This window comes from Pinus tabuliformis, chromosome 8 (genome assembly GCF_031772625.1).
Source record: "Pinus tabuliformis cultivar Carrire ecotype Pingquan chromosome 8, CPIR1, whole genome shotgun sequence".
Taxonomy (NCBI): Eukaryota; Viridiplantae; Streptophyta; class Pinopsida; order Pinales; family Pinaceae; genus Pinus; species Pinus tabuliformis.
Genome location: NC_142294.1, coordinates 511,885,926 through 511,892,137, shown reverse-complemented (window position 1 = coordinate 511,892,137; position 6,212 = coordinate 511,885,926).

The window sequence follows — 6,212 nt, the reverse complement described above, 5'->3', positions numbered from 1 at the left end:
AAGATTAGTCTATGATGCACATAAGTAGATAATCTATCTGTTAAGGGTCCGCAGAAGCTAATTGTAGACCTTCATGGAGGTCCAGAGGCCAACTAAGGGGGATTACAATGCTAAGCATTAAGGGCTTATAGATCTATGTGGAGGAAGCTCTATGGCATAAAAGGACATCACATTGATAACTGGATGTGGAAACTTGGTTCCGACATCCACCCATACTGCTTCGGGTGAGACTTCAGTCTGCGCTACGCGGGTTGATGCAGAAAAGGCCAGTAGTGTAGGGTTTTGTTTGGTGCTGTTGAAAAGTGTGCAACAAGAAATGCTAAATTTAGAATGTTCTAAAAATAGAACTCCTAAAAATAGCATGTCTAAAAATAGCAGTTTGGCCAGTGAGGTCATTGGCCACCTTGGGTGAGAGGTGAAACTGCTAAAGATAGAAAGTTCTAAAAGTAGCATTTCTAGGTCCCTTCCTATTTATAGCAGTCCCTGGTCTATCTATAGGAAGTAAAATCAAATTTGGTCTTAACAACAATTTAAAATATTAACTGACTAATCTCCATGAGTTAATTAGTTGTAAAAATTAAACTTGAAGTCTTTGTGAGAACATGCAATTAGTTGTCCCACTGATTGAGGAATTTATCCTTTATTCTCTCCACCGATTGAGGAATTAAGTATGAGTTCTATAATGAGAGAATTTGTTGACTTAGTGCTAACTAGTCAAGTCAAGTTAGATTATTTTAACAAGTTGTTAAAATAATAAAATATAATTTGTTAATGCTTGCATGCATGTGACAACTATTATTTTAGATAACTGAGTATTTTCTCATGGATAATTGATGCATGGCAGTTTAGACAGAGACCCAGTTGAGATCAGATGAGGGACAATGTATTATCAGATTCTTGGATCTTGCCATGGAATATTCCTTGCATGCAGGAGGAACTAGTGTCCTCAAGGATCGTGTAGTTGGACCTGAGGTTGACAACAGGGATGATCTGGGGTCAATTCACATATGTTTTGTGATTGGACCCCAATCAAAATTGCACAAGGAAATAGGGGATTGGAGGACTGGTGGCCAATATATTGAGGCCTAGTGAGTCTATGATCTTCATCTTTTGATTGCAGAGAGTACAGGATAGCTCTTGAGCTGATATTTTTTGTAACCAGAAGAGGATTTCCACTTGATTGATAATACAGTGTTGGGGGTTTTATGCTGGTGCTTTCCCCAGTGATACATCTTGTGTTATGTGTGATTATTTCTCTTGATAACTTATATGTGTTTATGCTTGATGTTGCTCATGAAATCAATTTTGCTTCTGCTTAATGTTTTGTAGAAGTAGATCAAGTATTATGCTTTAGGAAATTGCATATATCAGTTTGATCTACAGGTTAAATTTCTACATGGTATCGGAGCACAGTTAATCAAGCAAGGAACGATATACAAGCAAGAGAAAGAAAGTCGAAGTTTATTATTCGGGATATAGATGTCTAGTTCTCATCACAATTCAGATTTCATCCAGATGGCCTTCACTGGGTTAAGGCTTGAGTATGCCCTTGATGGTAGCTCAAACTACATAGCTTGGAAGGATCACATGGAGGTAGTATTGGAAGATAATGGCATTAAGGACTTCATTGATCAAGATGTCCCTAAGCCTACTGATGCTACTCAGGTTGCAGACTAGATGAAGAACATGGCTGGAGCTAGGAGAATCATCCTAGAGGGAGTTCGAGATCACATAGTCTCGAGCCTCATGGGAAGGAAACTCTGTTTGCAATGTGGAAAACAATGAAAAATTTATATCAGAATAGCAGTGATTAGAGGAAGTTGGCACTGAAGGAAAAGCTTCGAAAGATCAAGTGTGAAAAGGGTGACACAATCACTACATTCTTGAACAAGCTCACCAACTGCAAATATGAGCTTGCAAGCATAGGGGTCACTATTGTTGATGATGATATGGTCAGTCTAGCACTCCTTGGCCTTCCTAGGAGTTGGCATAGCTACCAGGACTAAGTGAATGGAAGTGAAAAACTACTAGATTGGGAATGACTATGGTCAAATTTGATGTAGGAGGAGATCAGACGAAACACCAGAGATGGAGCTTCCTCATCGAAGCATGATGATGAAGAGAACTTGGGTTTAGCATCTAAAGCTAAGAAAGGGAAAGGGAAGGCATCCCAATCTAAGTCTTCTCAAGGAGGGAAGAAGTTTGACAAGTTGAAGGTGAGATGCTTTCATTGTCACGAGTTGGGTCACTATGCTACTAGTTGCTCAAAGAGGAAGAAGTCTAAGAAAGGTTCCTCCAAGGAATCTGATGGTGATGCTCTAGCTTCACCATTTGAGATGGATTTCTCACTTATTGCATGCATGGTTTCATCCAGCATGGGATGTGTTTGGTACTTGGACAGTGGAGCTTCTTTCCACATGTCAGGTGACAAGACTATTTTTAGCACTTTGGAGGAGAAGGATCTCCAGATACAGATCGAGATGGGCAATGACAGAAAGTACCGTGTCTCAGGTGAAGGTATGGTTGTGTTTCAGAGGGAGCATGGTCCTCCCCTCTCTCTTTCTAATGTTATGTATGTACCAGGGTTGAAAAAGGATCTTGTGTCTATTGCTACGCTTGAGGATAAAGACTATGATGTAATCTTTAGTTTGGGAAAGGTTTTCCTAAGGCATATACACACTGGATAGACCAAACAGATAGGGTTTCGAGTTAAGAATCTTTATAAGTTACAGGTAGAATATTGTGCTGCTTTGAGTTCCAAAGCAGAGGTGATGCATGGTCAAGATATTGGTGAGTTATGGCATAGGAGACTAGGCCACTTTCATCATGCGGCCTTGAAGATCATGCAGCAAATTTCTACCGGATTACCCAAGTGCAAGCTGGAGCAAGTGAGCACATGCAAAGGTTGCACTTTGGGTAAGTATGCAAAATCTTCCTTTCATGATCGGGATGGTAGAGCAGGAGCAGTTCTGGAGTGAGTTCATTCAGATGTATGCGGGCCCTTCTCTATAGCCTCCATCAGAAAGCAAAGGTATTATGTTATTTTTGTTGATGATTTTTCTCGTAGATGTTGGATCTACTTCATGCAAAAGAAGGATCAAACCTTCTTGAAGTTTTGTGAGTTCAAAACTTTGGCAGAGAAAGAATCAGGGATGAAAGTAAAGGCCTTGCAAAGTGATAACGGTGGAGAGTACATTTCCCAACAGTTTAAGGACTTTTGTGCTTCAGAAGGAATTAAACAGGAACTCACAACTCCTCATAACCCACAACAAAATGGGGTGGCCAAAAGGAAGAACAAATCTATTGTGGGTGCATCTTGATCGATGTTGCATGACCAAGGCCTACCACTTCATCTGTGGGCTGAGGCATGCAATACAACAGTATATCTTCAGAACAAAAGTCCTCATCGTATTTTGGGGATGAAGACACCTATGGAGGCTTTTTCGAGGAAGAGACCAGATGTGAGTCCCTTCCGCATCTTTGGATCACCAGTCCTCTGTCATGTGACCAAAGACGCCCAGAAGAAGCTAGACCCAACAGCTGAGTTGGGAATACTTGTGGGGTACACGCATACACCTCACAACTATCGTGTGTTTTTGCCTACCAGTCGGAGGACCGTAGTGCGTAGGGATTTGAAGTTCGATGAGAAGCGAGCCATGAGAGTATCTCTTGAGAGGGAGCTCAAGTTTCATGGTGATGATGAGGAACTATTAGTTCCTAAGGAGGAGGAGCCTCCTGATGATGCAGATCAGCCGCATGCAGAGATTCCAGTAGTGGAGATCACCACTGTTGGAGAGTCTTCCAGAGATGGGTGGAAACGCTCATGGGAAGTTGACAAATTGATGTAGGATGCGAGAGAGAATGTGGGACAGCCATCCTCTCAACGCAGATAGAGGAGATCTCCCAATAGATACACTGGCTACATGGCCCTGGTTGGGGAGTATGTAGTGACCGGGCCTTCTTCTTTTGAGGAGGCAGTGCAGCAGCCAGTTTGGGTGGATGCGATGGTAGAGGAGTATGATTCTATCATCTGGAACAATGTATGGGATGTTGTTCCTAGACCAAGGGACAAGTCAGTGGTTACTTCCCGAAGGCTTTACAAGGTAAAGCAGAAAGCTGATGGTAGTATTGAGAAACACAAGGCAAGCTTTGTTGCCCGTGGTTTCTCACAGGTTGAGGGGATTGACTATGATGAGACCTTTTCTCCTATTGCAAGGTACTCATTGATTAGATCGATTCTAGCACTATCAGCATAGATGGGTTGGCAGATTCATCAGATGAATGTGAAGATGGCATTCCTCAATGGGGAGATTGAGGAAGAGGTATACATAGAGCAGCCAGAGGGATTTGAGACCTTTGATTGTGAGTCACATGTGTGTCGGCTCAAGCAAGCATTGTATGGGCTGAAGCAAGCACCCCGTGCTTGGTATACCAGGATCAACAGCTATTTCACCAGGTTGGGCTTCACCAAGAGTGAAGCGGATGCAAACCTCTACCACATCATTGTAGATGGTAAGCTATTGATTATTGTACTTTATGTCGATGATCTAATTTTGACAGGTGATGATCAGTTGATCAAGTCTTGCAAGGAGGATCTTGCAAGAGAGTTTGAGATGAAGGACATGGGCCTCATGCACTACTTTCTAGGCATGGAGGTGTGGCAGAGAGATGGGGAAGTATTTGTGTCTCAAGGCAAGTATGCCAATGAGATACTCAGGCGCTTCCACATGGAGATGTGCAAGCCCATGGAGATTCCTCTAGCAGGTAACTGGAGGAAGGAGGATGCTACTTCAGGTGAGGTAGTAGCTGCTACTATTTATAGGCAACTTGTGGGTTCACTCATGTATTTGGTGAACACACGACCAAATTTGTGCTTTGCAGTGAACCAGCTGAGTCAAGCTATGGTTCAACCAACCAAGTTGTTTTGGAAAGCAGCAAAGAATGTGTTGAGATATCTCAGAGGCACTACATAGTATGGATTATGGTATAGGCAGAAAGAGGGAGTGAAGCTCCAAGGCTTCATGATGCAGATTGGGCCGATAGTCCATCAGACAGGAAGAACACTTCTGGAGGAATCTTCAACCTTGGGCCAGCTGCAGTTTCTTGGTATAGCCGGAAACAGAGATTAGTTGCACTTGGCATAGCGGAGGTAGAGTACATGGCAGCTAGTAAGGCTGCATGTGAGGCCATCTAGATGTGGAAGATTCTAGTGGGATTGTTTGGTCAGGTGATGGATCCTATAGTGATATATTGTGATAATCAAAGTTGCATTAAACTCTCTGAGAATCCAGTGTTTCATGACAGGTTCAAGCATATAGATATCCACTATCATCATCTATGGGATTGTGTGGTCAAGAGGATCATGATGTTGTAGTATGTTTCAACCAAGGAACATGATGCAGGTATTTTGACAAAGGCATTGTCAAAAGGCAAGTTTAAGTTCCACAGAGACAGGATCGAGGTTAGTGATAATCCCTTTCTTGTTGAGAGGGAGTGTTGAAAAGTGTGCAACAAGAAATGCTAAATTTAGAATGTGCTAAAAATAGAACTCCTAAAAATAGCATGTCTAAAAATAGCAGTTTGGCTAGTGAGGTCATTGGCCACCTTGGGTGAGAGGTGAAACTGCTAAAAATAGCATTTCTGGGTCCCTTCCTATTTATAGCGTTCCCTATTCTATCTATAGGAAGTAAAATTGAATTTGGTCTTAACAATAGTTTAAAATATTAATTGATTAATCTCCATGAGTTAATTAGTTGTAAAAATTAAACTTGAAGTCTTTCTGAGAACATGCAATTAGTTGTCCCACTGATTGAGGAATTTATCTTTTATTCTCTCCACCGATTGAGGAATTAAGTATGAGTTCTATAATGAGAGAATCAGTTGACTTAGTGCTAACTAGTCAAGTCGAGTTATATTATTTTAACAAGTTGTTAAAATAATAAAATATAGTTTGTTAATGCTTGCTTGCATGTGACAACTATTATTTTAGATAACTAAGTATTTTCTCATGGATAACTAATGCATGGAAGTTCAGAAAGAGACCCAGTTGAGATCAGATGAGGGACAATGTACTATCAGATGATAGGATCTTCCCATGGAATATTCCTTACATGCAGGAGGAACTAGTGTCCTCAAGGATTGCTTAGTTGGACCTGATGTTGCTAGCAGGTATGATCTAGGGCCAATTCACATATGTTTTGTAATTGGACCCC